This window comes from Rousettus aegyptiacus, unplaced genomic scaffold (genome assembly GCF_014176215.1).
Source record: "Rousettus aegyptiacus isolate mRouAeg1 unplaced genomic scaffold, mRouAeg1.p scaffold_m13_p_1, whole genome shotgun sequence".
NCBI classification, from domain to species: domain Eukaryota; kingdom Metazoa; phylum Chordata; class Mammalia; order Chiroptera; family Pteropodidae; genus Rousettus; species Rousettus aegyptiacus.
In genome coordinates, this window is record NW_023416284.1 from 88,535,855 (window position 1) to 88,552,985 (window position 17,131).

Below are 17,131 nucleotides of genomic sequence, written 5' to 3' on the forward strand. Positions count from 1 at the left end.
CCACAGTCTCAGGCAAAGTCAGTAGCAACTTATTTCGGTCTATTTTCTTGAAGAGCGCGGAAGGGTGGAGAGAGGCCAATCTCAGCTCCTGGATTTTTGAGCATGATTCTGTTCTATTCCCTCAAACAGGCAATTAAATTCTTTCTCATCACTCGACAGGACTTGAATTCCCAGCTGCCCTTGACTGTATCACGACTCAGAGCCCAACAGGCCATAGTTCCAGCCCTGTCATCTTTTACATTCGTATTCCATTTTTGGCAATATCCATGGGGATATTCGTCCCTTTTTAACATGGATTTTTTATTTTTTTAGAATATTTAATCCATCACTGCTCTGCATTGGAAGCCTCTGGGCTATCTATTCTGTTTCACTTATGTGTTTGTGTTTTTTTTGTATAAGCATTAATTGTAACTTTATCCTAACTAGTAGAGAACTACTCTAACGAACTTCTCCAATCATATCCGATCATATTCAGATAACTTTCTCAAGGCTGGATCAGGTAGGAGGCTCTGCAACAGTTACCCGAGATGAGAAAGGAGGAAGGGTGCTGTCCTTCATGCAATGTGAGGACATATGAGAGGAATTTGGCGGCGGCAGCTCTAGAACAGGAGGGTTTTTGCTTGGGAGTTCCATGCCAACATTTCCTCAGGGGCCTCAAGCCAGGCTAGGTTCAGGAGTATATGAAAGAAAATGCTAGAAGCTTAACATTGTCCCTATATGGACAACCAGAGGTCTCATATGTCATGGAATCACCCCAGAAAATAATGGTGAATATGACAGCCAGGCTGCATCTGGGACATTAGGTAGCCGTGTCCTTAGGACTTAGTGAGTACATTGTCCCATATTCCAAATCCAACCCCGGCCTGGGTGAACAGGGGATTTCTAGGTGCTTTCAGGTAGAGGCAGTGCTCATGCCTGGCCGCAGTGTGTTCCCTCTTCCCTGCTGTACCAGGATATTTCTCAGTGGCATGGTAAGGTGATCTAAACAGGGAAGTATATACAAAGTGGTGCCTCCTTTGCAATATAAATAGAACCAGGCCTCCTGCTTGAGTGCCCTTGTGGCCATGAATTCAGGGGGCAGTGAGGAGCAGCCTCTGGGCCACTCTGAGGCCCTGGCCCTGTGGTCTGTGATCAGGCCCTGGGAGCTAAGGAGGAGGTGTGGGCAAGCTTCAATAGCACCAGGCACACTGGGCTACAGGCTTGGCCAGATTGTCTCCTGGCGGGGTGTGGGGGGGTGGGGGTGGGGCGCTGTGCAAATCTGTCCCAGAAGCCAGTTCTTCCTGGAACTGGGTGTCATGTCAGGACAGAGAATGCTAGGAGCCATAGTCTGGCCCTTAGCAAGTGAAAGTCTTCCAATCCTGCCTGAGATAGCAAATTGTTTTACTTGGGCTTTTAGCTTGAGCAGGGATTGGCAGTTCCTTGGGAACCTCTGGAAGCCCCACCAGGGGGTGCCCTCTCTACATTTCGGGTATGTGGATGTCCCTTCAGTCTCCTCTAGTATTTGTGAGTGTTCACACCTGATAGGTTTTATATGGTTACAGGATTGACCCATGCCTCCTTTTATCTAATTTATGTGTTCAACTTAATGTACCGCCATGGGTCAGGTTCTGTTGTGCTTCAGATACAGTTAGGACTGTAGTCATGTAATGTCACAGTCACTCGTTACAGTGTGGGGCTGGAGAGAAATGAGAGCAGTGTGTTTTCACTCACCAAATGGGGCTCTTTCTGCTTTACCTGGTAACCATATTCATGAGATCATCCTGAGCTTTGGAGGCCCAGGCAGTGGGAGGAGAAGGACTTGAACAGTGGATTCCGTGTGCTGGGCATCTAGATTAGCTACCCTGCTCTCTAGCAGGGCCCTTCCATTAGGATAGACAGCCCTGTCTGTGGGCAAATCTTTCCTGCTCTTGATAGGTGCTCTAGAGACCAAGGGTGGGGCTGCGGGTGCTCAGGGAAGGTGCCGCTTGGGTGAGGAGAGAGTTGTGGCCACATCTGAGGAATGGAGGTGGCCACCCTGGGTTCAATGTGCAGGAGAGGAACTAGGGACAGAGGGCAGGGTGAAGGCTGGCAGAGAGGCTGAGCAAGGTTAAGGGTACCTTGTCGGCTTGAACTCCACAAACACCACCATATTTTGGGTGCCTGTAGAGCACCACAAGCTCTCTGCCTGGGTCAAAATGTGGGAGGCGATGCCTTTAGAACCAATCAAGTAAGTCTGAGAGAATTTCAGGGTTACGGGTGCAGACCGAGAAATGCCGGACTCTTCTAGAAAAACCACCATGTTTGACATAGTGCAGGCCACACTGTAGGTAAGAGATGGAAGGAGGAATCTGCATAGAGAGAAAGGGTGGGAGGCAGGGCCCACTGATCTTCTTGTAACTCCTAAATTTCAAACGCTAGGCCCTTGAGGGAATCAAAAGGGTTCTGGGCATAAGCCCAGGATTTAGGAGCAGTGGAGACCAGGAGCAGCCTCCCCACCCCAATAAAAAGGAACTCCCTTGAACTAGATGGTTGAGGGAGCGTGATGAGGCTGTGGATACCTATGTTTCTAGAAGAAGGGTCCTTCAGCTAAGCCCTGGAGGTGGCAGAAATGGCAGAAAGGCTCCTGAGATCAGAGGCAGACCTGTCTCGCCGCCGCCGCCGCCGCCTCCTCCTCTTCTTCCTCTTCTTCCTCTTCTTCCTCTTCTTCCTCTTTTCCTCTTCCTCTTCTTCCTCTTCTTCCTCTTCTTCCTCTTCTTCCTCTTCTTCCTCTTCTTCCTCTTCTTCCTCTTCTTCCTCTTCTTCCTCTTCTTCTTCTTCTTCTTCTTCTTCTTCTTCTTCAAATTTAATATATTTGACATAGGACATTGTGTAAATTTAAGGTGTACAATGTGTTATTTTGATATATTTATGTATTGTAATATGATTGTCATTGTAGCAATATTTACAACTGTCCCTAGATTTATGTGGTATTTTTTATGTGAGTTTTTTAATACGTGATAAATATCCCCCCACCACTGTTTACATGGACTTTTTATGTGTGGTTTCCATTTATGCAGTCTCATTTTACACAGTTCTTTCTTTTTCATTTCCATTACTAGCAATTATTCTTTCTAGAAAAACAATAGCTTAACTCAGCAAGGTACAAAGAACTAGCACGAAATAGCACACAATCACTAATGATCTTCTCATTCATTGGATGGCAAATAAAAAAGCATGGGTGACTATTGATTTTTGGGGGGCTGGTTTTACAAATGTTTTTCTGTGGAAGCTGAAAATTATATGTAGGAAAAATATCTTCCTTTTAAAATACTTTCACTTTTAGATAATGTACCTGGTCATCCACACAATTTAGAACATCCAAATATAAGAGTTATATCTTTGCCACCAGATACAACTTCCTTGATCCAACCTTTAAATCAAGGCATTATTTCCACTTTTAAGATTAATTATATTAAACAGAGTTTTAATGATAATTTAATAAACTCAAAGATAATGAGTCACAGTTACTGAAGCCTGGAATAAATACACAATTTTCATTGTATCAAGAATATTGCTTTTATTTTGAGTGATATAAAGAAGTTAACTTTAAATGCTTGCTGGAAAGCAATATGGCCAGAAGTGGTTGTACCAGGAAATATGGTTCCAACAACTGAAGAGGGATTAACTGGCATTATTAATTTATTAAATAAATTTCAAGAAGAAGGCTCTGACAATTTGAATGTAGAGGATATTAACAAATTACTGGTTGATTACTAATTAGCTGATAATGAATGAATTCATTTAATATTTGAAGCCCATCCTGCCGATGAATAATGCAGTGACCTTGAACCAGTTTCATTTACTGCAGAAAATATTTACAAAGCCTTCAATTGGTCACAAAAGTGGAAACTGCAACTCTAGATATTGATCCAAATATCCAATGAGCCTTAAAATTTCAAACAGATTTTTAAAAATGTTGCAGTAAATATCGAAGAACTTCTGAAAACTTAGCAAAAGGTAGGCTTGGAAAAAGATGATCCAAAAACATAAACAAATAATGAAATCAAAGTAGTACTTTCAAATATTTCTAGCAATAAAGATAGTGATTTTGTGCCAATTAAAAAGAGGTTGATTGCTTTAGATTACAGTACGGACACCAATAACGAATAACATTTATTTTGTTTCTTTTCTGAATTTTCATTAGCACATTGCTTTAGTATTTTTTTTTTTGTATTGGCAGACTCTTTTTACACAGTTTTCTTCCATGTAAAAAAAGATATGTGGAACAGACTATTCGTGTAAATCGAGGGACAGTTGTATTACATAATTTTACTACAATATTGTTGTCTATATTCATTATACTGTTTTTTATATCTCTATAGCTTATTTACTATTTGTGTAAGTTTGCATCTCTATTTTATTTTTTAATTTAAATATCGTTCATATACAACATTATATTTATTATATCAGGTGTACAAATAGTGACTTGACACTTTTATAAGTTTACACCTTTAAACAGTATCACTCTTATCCCTCGCCTCCTCCCCACTTCCTGGTAACCACCATTTTACTCTATTTTAATGGGTTTGATTTTTTTTAGATTCCACATTTTAGTGATGTTACACATCACTTGCCTTTCTGTGTGACTTATCTCACTTAGCATAATGTGCTCAAGGTGCATCCATCTATGATGTCACAAATGGCAGGATTTCCTCCTTTCTCATGGCTGAATAATATTCCCTTGTATATATACACCACATCTTCTTGATCTGTTCACCCACTGGTAGGCATTTAGGTTGTTTTTATATCTTGGCTATTGTGAACAATGCTGCAATTAATGTGGCATGTCTTTTTGACACTGATTTCATTTCCTTTGGATAAACACCCAGAAGTGGAATTGCTAGATCATACAGTAATTCTATTTTTAATTTTTTGAGGAACCCCCTTGTTTTCCATAGCACCTGCACCAGTCTACTTTTTTGAGCACTGATGGCCTGGAAGCATGTGTGGTGCTGCCAGGCTGGCCGGGCCTCAGATGGCCTCTAATGGTGCCCTGTGTCTCAATGAGAGGCAGGAGGAGCAGAGCTGCTCAATACACCTCCAGTCCACCAGGGAACACACTGCAGCCTAACCAAATATCCTTCCACAGGAGAATGAGAAGAAATATTGTAGTAAAGTCATTCAGTGGGATACTTCTTAGCGAAGACAATAAATCATCTTAGAGCTACAGGTGAATCTGCAGACATAAAGTGGCAGAAGCCAGATGCAAAAGGACACATATTGTAGGATTCCATTTATATGAAGCCCAAGTCCAGGCACAACTGGAGAAGGCAAGAGACTGGTTACCCTTCAGTGAGACAGCCACTAAAAGAGGACATGAGGGAGGCCCCTGGAATCCTAGGAAAGTTTTATTCCTTAATCTAGGTGCTAACTGCACCAGTGGGCTCAGTGTGTGAAAGTTCATTGATCTGTACACTTGTAATCTGTTTGCTTTTCTGTATGTGTGCTATATTTATAGAAAACATTTAAAAATTAATTGTGGCTATGGCCATGCCACCTTGAACCAGCCTGATCCCCATCTGATCTCAAAAGCTAAGCAGAGTCGGGCCTAGTTAGTACTTGGATGGGAGACCGTGTAGGAAGACCAGGTGTTATAGGTATAAAAAATAAAAAAGAAATTAAATTAAAAATAAAAAAAATAAGGGATTGTAAACTGATAAGGTCCTTGCAATCTGTGAGGTCAACCAAAGGTTGCCCCACCTAAATAAATAAATAAATAAATTGTGAAAAATGAGAGTGCAGAGTGGAGTGAGGAGGTGGGGATAATATTTTATCATCTCAGTGCCCTCTGTGTACTGTGCCCTCCTCATAGGATCTCTGCTCTTATCTCATCAAGAGGTGGGGAGGCAGGGCAGAATTTAAATCAGCAAAGACTTTCTGCTTTTTCATCTCTGACATTTTTCTTGAATCCATCTTCTTTTTGATCACCTTTTTAATGGCTTTCTGAATTGATCTTGTATTTTCCAGCTCCTGCAAAAACTGAAATGGGTTGATGGGTTTGTTATTGAAAGCCCCCATCAACTACCTCTTTCATAAAATACTAGCTTGTCAGGAGCCATCTTAAGACTAGAGGTCCGCCATTATAAATTACCAGGAAGGTCACGTAGCCAGAAAGAACTTGTTCTTCTTTTTGCATAAGTCACTCAGCACCTTCTAACTAAGCAACGGGAAGCCGCAATAACCGCAGGACAGAACGACGCTGATACCAGCTGGCCAATCAGATCATGCCATATACTCCTCTTTCCCTAATCAGCCCTACCCCTTTCTCTTATTTCCTGTATAAAAGCAACTGCTGCTCAGAATAAAATTTGAGGCTTGATCAGAACACTGTCTTGCCTCCACTCTTTTCTCTCGTCCGTGTTACCCCTCTTTTCTTTAGGTTGGGTTCTCCTCGGTTCTCCCACCAAATAACCGGTCCCGCGGGCGGGACAAGTGGCGCCCAACGTGGGGCTCGAGTGCAGAACCCTTACCCAGGCGGACTACGAAATAACAGAGGCTGCAGCTCGTTAAGGAGAAGTTTTTCAGAGAAGACTGCCTTTCACCGCTCATGGAAGGTCCTCGTCTTCGGCTCACCGGAGATCGCCGTCTTCGGTGAGTGTTCATCCGCCTTAGTTTAGTTTCAACACGGACTGCTAGGATCATAAGTAACAAATTTTAAACGGGGAAAAGAGTTGAGCATAACTCCCTCTGTCTTCTCTAGGTCCTCTTGTCTTTTCCTTTTTTTTTTTCAAAGGATTTTGTCAGGAGCCATCTTAAGACTAGAGATCCGCCATTATAAATTACCAGGAAGGTCACGTAGCCAGAAAGAACTTGTTCTTCTTTTTGCATAAGTCACTCAGCACCTTCTAACTAAGCAACAGGAAGCCGCAATAACCGCAGGACAGAACGACGCTGATACCAGCTGGCCAATCAGATCATGCCATATACTCCTCTTTCCCTAATCAGCCCTACCCCTTTCTCTTATTTCCTGTATAAAAGCAACTGCTGCTCAGAATAAAATTTGAGGCTTGATCAGAACACTGTCTTGCCTCCACTCTTTTCTCTCGTCCGTGTTACCCCTCTTTTCTTTAGGTTGGGTTCTCCTCGGTTCTCCCACCAAATAACCGGTCCCGCGGGCGGGACAGGATTTGGGACTTTTCTCTCTAGCCCGCTTCTCGGCACAAGCCGTCCACCCCCGAGGTTAGAGGCTGCCTTTTCTGAGTTGGGAAAATACAGTGTGTCAGTCGACTTTAAGGCAGAAGTCGTCCACTCAGAGGGCATCCCGGTCATAGACCTCTCCCTCCGCCCTGGAGAGAGCTGTAGGTCTGCGATTCGCCTCTTGAGAAGCCGTGTTGGCGGATTGTACCAACCGACTGCCCACGTCGAGACCTCTGGTATAATCCCTCCTCTGCCGCCTCTGTAAAAGAGCCTTGTCTATGCCCAAAGGCACAGCCGGCGGGACGTCCGTAGGCATCGCACCCCGGGGGGTCCGTGTTAGCGGATTGTACTAACCGGCTGCCCACGCGGGAGAGAAGTTAAGTTCCCTTCTCCTCCTTTTTGCCTTGATACCTATGTTCACTTCCTCAGTTCCTATCCCTCTTTCTTTTTAGATAAATAAAACAAAAAGATGGGACAAACCTTGTCCAGAGAAGCACTATTCATAAAAGACTTAAAACGCTCATTCAAGGAACGAGGAATCCGAGTAAAAAAGAAGGATTTAGTCAAATTTTTTCTCTTCATTGATGAAGTCTGTCCCTGGTTCATAGTAAATGGCCCCGAAATCCATCCAAAAAAAATGGCAAAAGGTAGGCAGAGACTTAAACGATAAGTTACAAAAGGAAGGCCCTGATGCCGTCCCCGTCGCTGCTTTCTCTTATTGGGGACTAATTCGAGATATTGTAGAAACCGCCTCCGATGACCCCGAAAAACGACAACTCTTGTCAGTAGCGGAGTACTGCCTTAAACCGCTGTCTCGCTCAGCATCCGTTGCTTCTCTTCCCACTGAGAAGCCCCCCTCTAGATGTCCCTCAGTTGTTATAGACATGAGCAATCCCTCTCCAACTAAAGGCATATACCCTTCTTTGCCCACAGAACATCCCCCTTCTCCTAAAAGTCCTCTTACCAATCCCTTACTGACTAAAAGACCACTCAATGACCCTTAGATCCTGGTGATGCCGCCACCTTAGGAGATGAGGCCGTACGATATCGTAACCCAGATTGGCCTTCTACTTGGCTCCCACCCTACAATCCACAGTTCTGTGCGCCTGTTCTGCCATTCCCCGCCTCCAACGGCAACAACCTTTCACAAACCAAAGATAAGCTTGCTGCACAGATGGCCGAGATAGAGAGCAAACTAGCCTCCCTTCAGGCTGCTTTACAAGAGACTGTCCTTACCGCCCAACGCTTGCCCATAAAACCCTCCAAAAACCCCAAACCAAAAACCCTCACCTTCCCTGTCATCACCCGATCCCAACGACCTGAATCTCCCACCTCTAACACCGCTGATCCCCCTGATGCCCCTGAAGGTGGAGAGGACACTGCTGACAATAATGATGAAGAAGGAAGCAGTGACGACGAACTCCCTCCCCCCGCCCCGGAGCGTAGAGAGTTCCATAAATTACCGTTCAAAAACTTAAAAGAACTAAATACAGCTGTCAGGACTTATGGACCTAATGCTCCTTACACCTTATCTGTCCTCGAAACACTGTCTCGAGGGGGACACCTTCTCCCTTGTGAATGGCTCCGCATAGTCCAGGCTGTCCTCACCCGTGGCCAATATCTAACTTGGCGGGCTGATTTCTGTGACCGCTGCCAGACTATAGCCGCTAATAATCTTAAAAATCCCCGCTCTCATTCTTGGACCTTTGAAAAACTTACTGGTCAGGGGACATATGCCACTGAAGAGCGACAACGAAATCTCCCTATTGGACTCCTTTCTCAGACACATAATGCCGCTCTTGGGGCCTGGAGAACTCTTCCTAGTTCTGGCACCCCCACCACACCACTCACCAAGGTTATCCAAGGTCCCCAGGAAGATTACAGTGAATTTGTCAGTCGCCTTCTAGAGGCTGCTGAGCGCGCTCTAGGAAGCGACGCCGCTAATGACAGGTTAGTCAAACAATTGGCTTTTGAAAATGCCAACGCCTCCTGCCGAGCCGTCCTCAGGGGTAAGACCCGGGACAAGACGCTCGATGAAATGCTTCGCTTGTGCCGAGACGTTGATCCATTTACTTCCAAGGTATCTCAGGCCATTCATCTAGCGGTTGGTGCTGCAATCCAGGCCAACCCTGGCCAACAAAAAAATTGTTTCAAATGCGGTCAGCCAGGGCACTTTGCCCGTCAATGCCACGGTTCCCATGACAAACCCAGGGTTCAGGGCCCTTATAATAAAGGACCTTCTCCTCCCTCGACACCTTGCCCTGTTTGCAAAAAGGGCCGACACTGGGCTAGAGACTGCCGCTCCACCACCGACATACTCGGTAACCCCATCACTCGCCAGCAGGGAAACGGGCAGAGGGGCCAGCCCCGGGCCCCTCAGCCAATCCCTTTTCTCAGGGCCTCGGGGAACAGCCAGATAGAACAAACTCAGCCCCTACCCACCTTTCCCCAAAATCAGTCCATTCCCTTTACAGGGCCACCCCAGGAAGCGCAGGACTGGACCTCTGTGCCTCCTCCGACATCATATTAGAGCCCGATAGCGGGACTCAGGTGATCCCCACAGGCGTTTTTGGGCCCCCTCCCCCTAAAACATTTTTTCTTATCCTTGGAAGGGCCTCCTCTACCTTGCAGGGCATCACCATTTTTCCCTCTATTGTTGACAGTGATTATTCCGGGGAGATAAAGATATTAGCCAGTAGCTCCAGAGGCCCACTTTATATACACCAAGGTCAACGCCTTGCTCAGGCTCTACCCCTACCCCTCGACACATCTAATCCTTCCCTAGGGCCTTCCCGAGGGGCGTCTACGCCTGGTTCCTCTGATATTTTTTGGATCCAACAACTTTCTCGAGAACGCCCATACCTCACACTCAAAATCAATGGCAAAAAATTCAAAGGCATCCTTGACACGGGCGCTGACTCTACAGTGCTTGCAAAGGCCTCCTGGCCTTCTTCCTGGCCTTGCCAGCCCTCTCTTACTCATCTTCAAGGCATAGGACACTCTCAAAACACCTTACAAAGCTCTCAACTCCTCACCTGGGAAGACCCTGATGGAAACACTGGTCAGGTCCGCCCCTTTATTGTCCCCGGGCTTCCCGTGAATCTGTGGGGTCGCGACATATTGAGCCAGATGGGAGTTTTAATGTTCAGTCCCTCAGCTACCGTTACTCACCAAATGCTAAACCAAGGGTTCATCCCGGGCAAGGGCCTTGGAAAAAATAATCAGGGTATTACCGTTCCCATAGAGGCCGAACACAGGGCCCCACGGACAGGCTTAGGGTACGACATCGAAAATTTTTCGTGAGGGCCGTTGCTCCCCCTGCACTCCAGGCAGATAAAATCACGTGGAAGAGCAACCACCCTGTCTGGATCGATCAATGGCCCTTGCCTCGTCCTAAACTTTCAGCGGCCACACAGTTAGTGCAGGAACAGTTAGATGCTGGCCACATTGAACCATCTACCTCCCCTTGGAACACTCCCATCTTTGTTATACAAAAGAAAGGGGGTAAATGGAGACTTCTTCAAGATCTCAGAGAAATCAATAAGACCATGGTTCCCATGGGGGCGCTCCAACCAGGGCTGCCGTCCCCCGTTGCAATACCTGCAGGATATCATAAGATAGTCATAGATCTAAAAGACTGTTTTTTCTGTATCCCTTTACATCCGGAGGACAGAAAACGTTTCGCCTTTAGCCTCCCAGTTGTTAACTGCATAGGACCCTCCCCAAGATTTCAATGGAAGGTTTTGCCTCAGGGTATGGCAAACAGTCCTACCCTTTGTCAAAAATTTGTTGCCCAGGCCATTGATCCGTTTCGCCTTACACATCCCGACCTATACATTGTCCATTATATGGATGATATTCTCCTGGCAGGCTCTGATATTGCCATCTTGCTTGATACCAGCCATAAATTAGTTGATGCTCTTCAAGATCTAGGACTACAGATTTCCCCAGAAAAGGTCCAATTACAGCCCCCTTTCCTCTTCTTAGGTTTCGAGTTACACCCCTCTAAGGTCCTTTCACAAAAGGTTGAATTGAGAAAAGACTCTTTACAGACCCTCAATGATTTCCAACGCCTGTTAGGTGATATCAACTGGCTTCGCCCATATCTAAAGTTGACCACCGGAGATTTAAAGCCCCTCTTTGACATTCTCCGAGGAGATCCTGATCCCTCTTCTCCACGCACCCTGACGCCTGAGGCAGCCTCGGCCTTAAACTTAGTTGAAAAGGCCATTTTAAATCAAAATATCTCATACTATTCCCCTGCCTGTGCCCTGTGGCTACTAATTCTTCCCACAACCTTCACGCCTACGGGTGTCCTGTGGCAAAACAAACCCCTATATTGGCTTCATCTGCCAGCTACTCCTTCTAAGATACTCCCTGTCTACCCTTCTCTTATCACACAAATACTTAAAATGGGGCGCGAAAGCTCCCTAAAGCTTTTTAACAAAGACCCTGACATCATTGTTGTGCCCTATGAAGCAGCTCAGGTCAAATGGCTACTACAAACATCAGATGAATGGGCTGTCAATTGTATTTCATTTCAAGGAAAGATAGATAATCATTACCCTGCTGACAAACTCATACAATTCCTTAAAAACCAGGCTGTAGTTTTCCCTTCCCTGACCAAGAGCCGTCCTATTCCACAAGCTCCTTCTGTTTTCACAGATGGCTCCTCTTCAGGAATTGCTGCCTTTAGTATTAATGGACAGCTTACTAAGATCAGGACCGACTACTTGTCCGCACAGCTTGTAGAACTTTTTGCAGTTGTTCAAGTCTTCAAGACTCTCCCTAATAGTCCTTTTAATTTGTTCACCGATAGTGCTTATATAAGTCAATCAGTTCCCCTTCTGGAGACCGTCCCTTTTATTCGACCCTCCACTAATGCCTCCCCCTTATTCTCAGAACTCCAAAACCTCATCCTCGCCAGATCTCATCCCTTTTTTATAGGGCACATCCGTGCTCACTCAGGTCTCCCTGGCCCCCTAAGTACTGGTAATGATCTTGTTGATAGAGCCTCTCGAGAAGTTTCCAACCTTGTTATGGCTATATCTTCTACTGACCCCATTCAACAAGCTCAACAGGCTCATCAGATACACCACCTAAATGCCCGGACTCTTCGCCTTTTATTCTCCATTACTAGGGAACAGGCACGCCAAATAGTGCGCCAATGTCAGGGGTGTCTTACTCTACTACCTGAACCCCATCTTGGCGTCAATCCTCGCGGCCTTACTCCTGGAGAACTGTGGCAAATGGATGTTACTCATTTCAGCCCTTTTGGTAAACTGAAATATATACATGTTTCTATAGATACCTTCAGTGGCTTTCTCTGTGCAACCCTACAGTCTGGAGAAGCCACCAAACATGTTATCAGTCATATGATTTCATGCCTTGCCTTTCTACCATTACCTAAAACTCTCAAGACTGATAACGGCCCAGGCTACACCAGTACTTCCTTTAAACAATTTTGTGCTCAACTAAATATCAAACATATTACAGGCATTCCGTACAACCCCCAGGGCCAGGGCATTGTTGAAAGAGCACACCAGACTTTGAAGAATATGCTTACAAAACTTCAACACTCCAAAGGTATCCTATACCCCCCACACAACAATAATAAGACCTTGCTAAATCATGCCCTTTTTGTCCTTAATTTCCTGACACTCGACAATGATGGAAAGTCTGCAGCCGACCGATTTTGGCACCCTACTACTGCAAACTCTTATGCACAAGCCCTGTGGAAAGATCCTCTGACATCAAAATGGAATGGTCCCGACCCCGTCCTTATCTGGGGCAAGGGACATGCATGTATCTATGATTCTAAAACACAAAATGCCCGATGGCTGCCTGGGAGGCTAATAAAACTCATCGACCCACCAGGGGAACTGCCCCCTGAGAAAAATGTATAAATGTGTTCTTTTCCAGGTACCTTACAAAAATGTCTCCATTCTCTGCGATATGGCTCGCCATCTTTGGGGCACTCCAAACCGTAAGCGCCTCCTCAAGCTACACACTCTACAACTTCACCTGGATCATCAGAAATCAGGCAGGAGATATTGTCAACACCTCTTCTTTCCTAGCCCCCCAACCACAGGAAGCCTCCCTTCAAGTAGATCTTTGCCAACTGGCAGCTGGAGGGGACCCTTTATGGGGACTTGCCACAGATTTCCTTCCGCTAGTCAAGGCACCCAATAATTCGGACCATTATCACACCGTTCCAACCTGCGATTCCCCTTGGGGTCGCACTTCTCTTTGGCTGCAACAAGGGGGATACTATGTCTGTCCCGGCGCTCATAGGCCGCGAGGGTTAGATTATAAATGTGGTCTCCAGGCTGATTATTATTGTGCCTCTTGGGGCTGTGAAACCACTGGAGATGTAAGCTGGAAGCCTGCCTCTGACAAGTTCATACAAGTAAAGAGGCTTAATCCTCCCTCTCCTGAAAATGATCTAAACAACATCCCGACATCAGTCTATAAAGCCTGTAGCGACCCAGGGTGGTGCAACCCCCTCCAAATATCTATCATTAAGGCCGACCTGAATGATTGGCAAACCACCCGGAAAAGACATTGGGGCATTCGTGGCTATTTTTCAGGGAAAGATAAAGGAATGCTTTTCTCTATTGAACTTTCTAAAGAAAGTCCCAACAGAAATGCGGCTTACCTGGGACCTAACCCAGTCCTGCGCCAATCCAAAATAGAAGGCACTGCTCCAAAACCTAAACGCTCTGCTCCTAAGCTTACAGCCACACCCCAGCCCAGCCATAAAAAAACCACCCCTTTTCAGCCTACCATCCTGCCTGGGCCTCCTGATTCTTCACAACTTATAGTTGACTTGATTAATGCCTCATTAGAGGCTCTCAGAGACAAAAACAGCACAGCCCATCAAGAATGTTGGATTTGCTTCTCGCCTATCCCTCCTTTTTATGAAGGCATAGCGACCCTTGAACCTCCCCTTTTTACAAATGATAGCGGTGCTTTGTTACATACTCAAGACCCCTTTACAGCCCTCACCCTAACATCTATCTCCGGCTTAGGCCTCTGTCTCATAGGACCAGCAATGCGTCCCCCGACCAGCCTAATTCCCATATGTAACCAAACCATGACAATCAATCACACATTCTCATATGTGCTTGCTGCTAGTGGCACTTATTTTGCTTGCTCCTCTGGCTTAACCCCATACGTTTTTACATCCCACTTTTTGACCTCTCGCGATTACTGCGTAGTTGTTGTTTTATTCCCCCGATTTTTTCTCCACGACCCTAATACTTTCCTTCAATTCATAGATCCAGATGCCACGTCTCGTAACAAGCGTGAGCCTCTCACTGCTATCACCCTTTCTGTCTTGTTAGGTGTCAGTGCCATAGGAGCAGGCACTGGCATTGCTTCCTTAGTCACTTCCAACAACCAATACTTACAACTTCAATCTCTTATTGACAAAGACCTTAATAACCTCAGAGAAGGAATACAAGACCTAAAAGACTCTGTAGCGTCCCTCTCAGAGGTAGTTTTGCAAAACAGAAGAGGGCTTGATCTCCTCTTCCTCAAAGAAGGGGGCCTTTGCGTGGCCCTCAGAGAAGAATGCTGTTTTTATTCTGATAAGACAGGCCTTGTGCAAAATAGCCTTGACAAGGTAAAAAAGAGTCTAGAAAATAGAAAAAGAGCTAGAGAACAACAAGAGTCTTGGTACCAAAACTGGTTCTCTGCCTCCCCTTGGCTTACCACCTTGCTACCTAGCCTTTTAGGACCTTTTGTAGGCATTTTCTTACTAATCTCATTTGGGCCTTGGGCATTTAATCGTCTTACAACCTTTATCAAAGACCAGGTTGACAATGCAATCAAAAGACCGTTAGAAGTCCATTACCATCGCCTTGCCTCCCAGGACCCGGTTGACAGCTACAATCAAGAACCGCCCACCGCGCCTGTTGGTCTGCAGTTCTCCTTCCTCGATGAAGAAATGAACCTTCCCTGGTATAGCAGAATATGGCGCTTTATCCGTAGGACCTAGCTCCCGCCCTTCGGGGACGGCCTGGTAACTGGAGACAGGCCCGCCTCTTCCGATATAAAACAAGAGGCCTGGGCACCGAGCTGAGTGCAACGTCTAATAGTGCAAGGGAAGGTCCTTACCTGACCTGCTCCAGAATTCCCTGAGAGCATGCCTGGCTACCTAGAGGTTAGCTGACATCACTCTGCCACTCCCAGCCTTCGGGAGGAGTCAGGCCACTGCTCCCTCACTCGGTTAAAGCTCACCCCCAAGACGCAGAGGCTGGTAGTCAAAGACGGGTAAGAATCCCTCAGGGCTGGGACCAACCTAAGACAGGGCATGATTGCATGACTTTCATGTGCCGATGACGGGTAAGGCCCAGACTGGTGAGGGGTCGCCTAAGACAGGCACAATCTATCTGCGCCTCAGCAAAAAAGGCTTTGGCATTTTAAGAAGTAAAAAAGGGGGAGATGTCAGGAGCCATCTTAAGACTAGAGGTCCGCCATTATAAATTACCAGGAAGGTCACGTAGCCAGAAAGAACTTGTTCTTCTTTTTGCATAAGTCACTCAGCACCTTCTAACTAAGCAACGGGAAGCCGCAATAACCGCAGGACAGAACGACGCTGATACCAGCTGGCCAATCAGATCATGCCATATACTCCTCTTTCCCTAATCAGCCCTACCCCTTTCTCTTATTTCCTGTATAAAAGCAACTGCTGCTCAGAATAAAATTTGAGGCTTGATCAGAACACTGTCTTGCCTCCACTCTTTTCTCTCGTCCGTGTTACCCCTCTTTTCTTTAGGTTGGGTTCTCCTCGGTTCTCCCACCAAATAACCGGTCCCGCGGGCGGGACACTAGCTGGACTCTTGAGTGTGAGCATCAGTCAGGACAGTAGGCTGCTGACATCACCAGGCAGACACTGTTGATCAAATTTGAAGTTTCCTGGGATCGTCTCTAGAGCCATCAAGTTTCTTAGGTGCTCCCACTGAGGCAGGCCTCAACTTACCTGGAGTCACTCGGAGGAAAGGAACTATTTTTATCCACCGTGGCAGATTAAAGATGCTACTTCTCCCATTGAGAGGTGGGGACAAGTGGGTGGGTTCTGTGGTTTTTCAGTCAACGAAAATCAGTAGAAGTGATGCTGAGCCAGTTTCCAGGCTAAGGCCACTTCCACTTCCTGTTTGTTGGAGCACTCCCTGGGAGCTCTGAGTTGCCAGGCATGGGGTCCAAATTCCCTGAGACCACACAGCAGAGCAGCCATGTGCAGCACTGTGGGCAACCACCAGTGGGGGCCAGCTGTCCCCACCAAGGAGGGGAAATGTGAGGGAGGCATTCCAGTTCATTTGCTACTGATGCCACTGAGTGACCTTAGTCAAGAGGCAGTGGGAGGGAAATTGCCTGACAGAGAAAATCATGAGATACGAGGCAATGGTGGTTGTTCTAAGCCACTAGGTTTGGAGGAGTTGTTAGGCAGTACTAGGTAACTGAAACAGTTGAATCTACCTATACCACAGCATTCATACTCATGATGAGCAGCGCCTTAGTGCTTTAAGAATCCATCTCCTTAACTCAGGGTTTCAAACTGTGGCTATAGTACTTGCATTAAAATTCATCTAAGCTGCCAGGCTTGTGGCAGGGTCATTTATTGTGAAGTTACTTTTTGTTTTGTTCTTGTTGCTCTAGGTATATTCTCCTCACCGAGGAAGCTATGATTTTTGTTCTCAGTTCTTTTTGGTACAGAGAGTGTGGGTGGGTGTTGGCATTTGGAATATGTACATATACCTAGGCTGAGAGAGATAGAAGTAGGCTGTGAGTGTGTACTGAGGAGAGGCTGATATTCTTTGACATCTGGAAATTTGATGCCTTCTTCATGAGTGGTGGAGGCCCAGACCCCTAATTTTGCCCCGAGCACACCCAGGCTAAGGAATTGCAAAGCATGCCCTGACAGGCTGGACATGGTTTCTCTCAGCTAAGGTCTACATAGGCCAGGGTCCCT

General features: G+C 46.0%; 1 pseudogene; it reads left to right on the forward strand.

The window, feature by feature from the left end:
* Nucleotides 1-5,498: 5,498 nt before the first annotated feature.
* Nucleotides 5,499-5,618, forward strand: LOC118605151 (annotated as a pseudogene).
* Nucleotides 5,619-17,131: the final 11,513 nt, after the last annotated feature.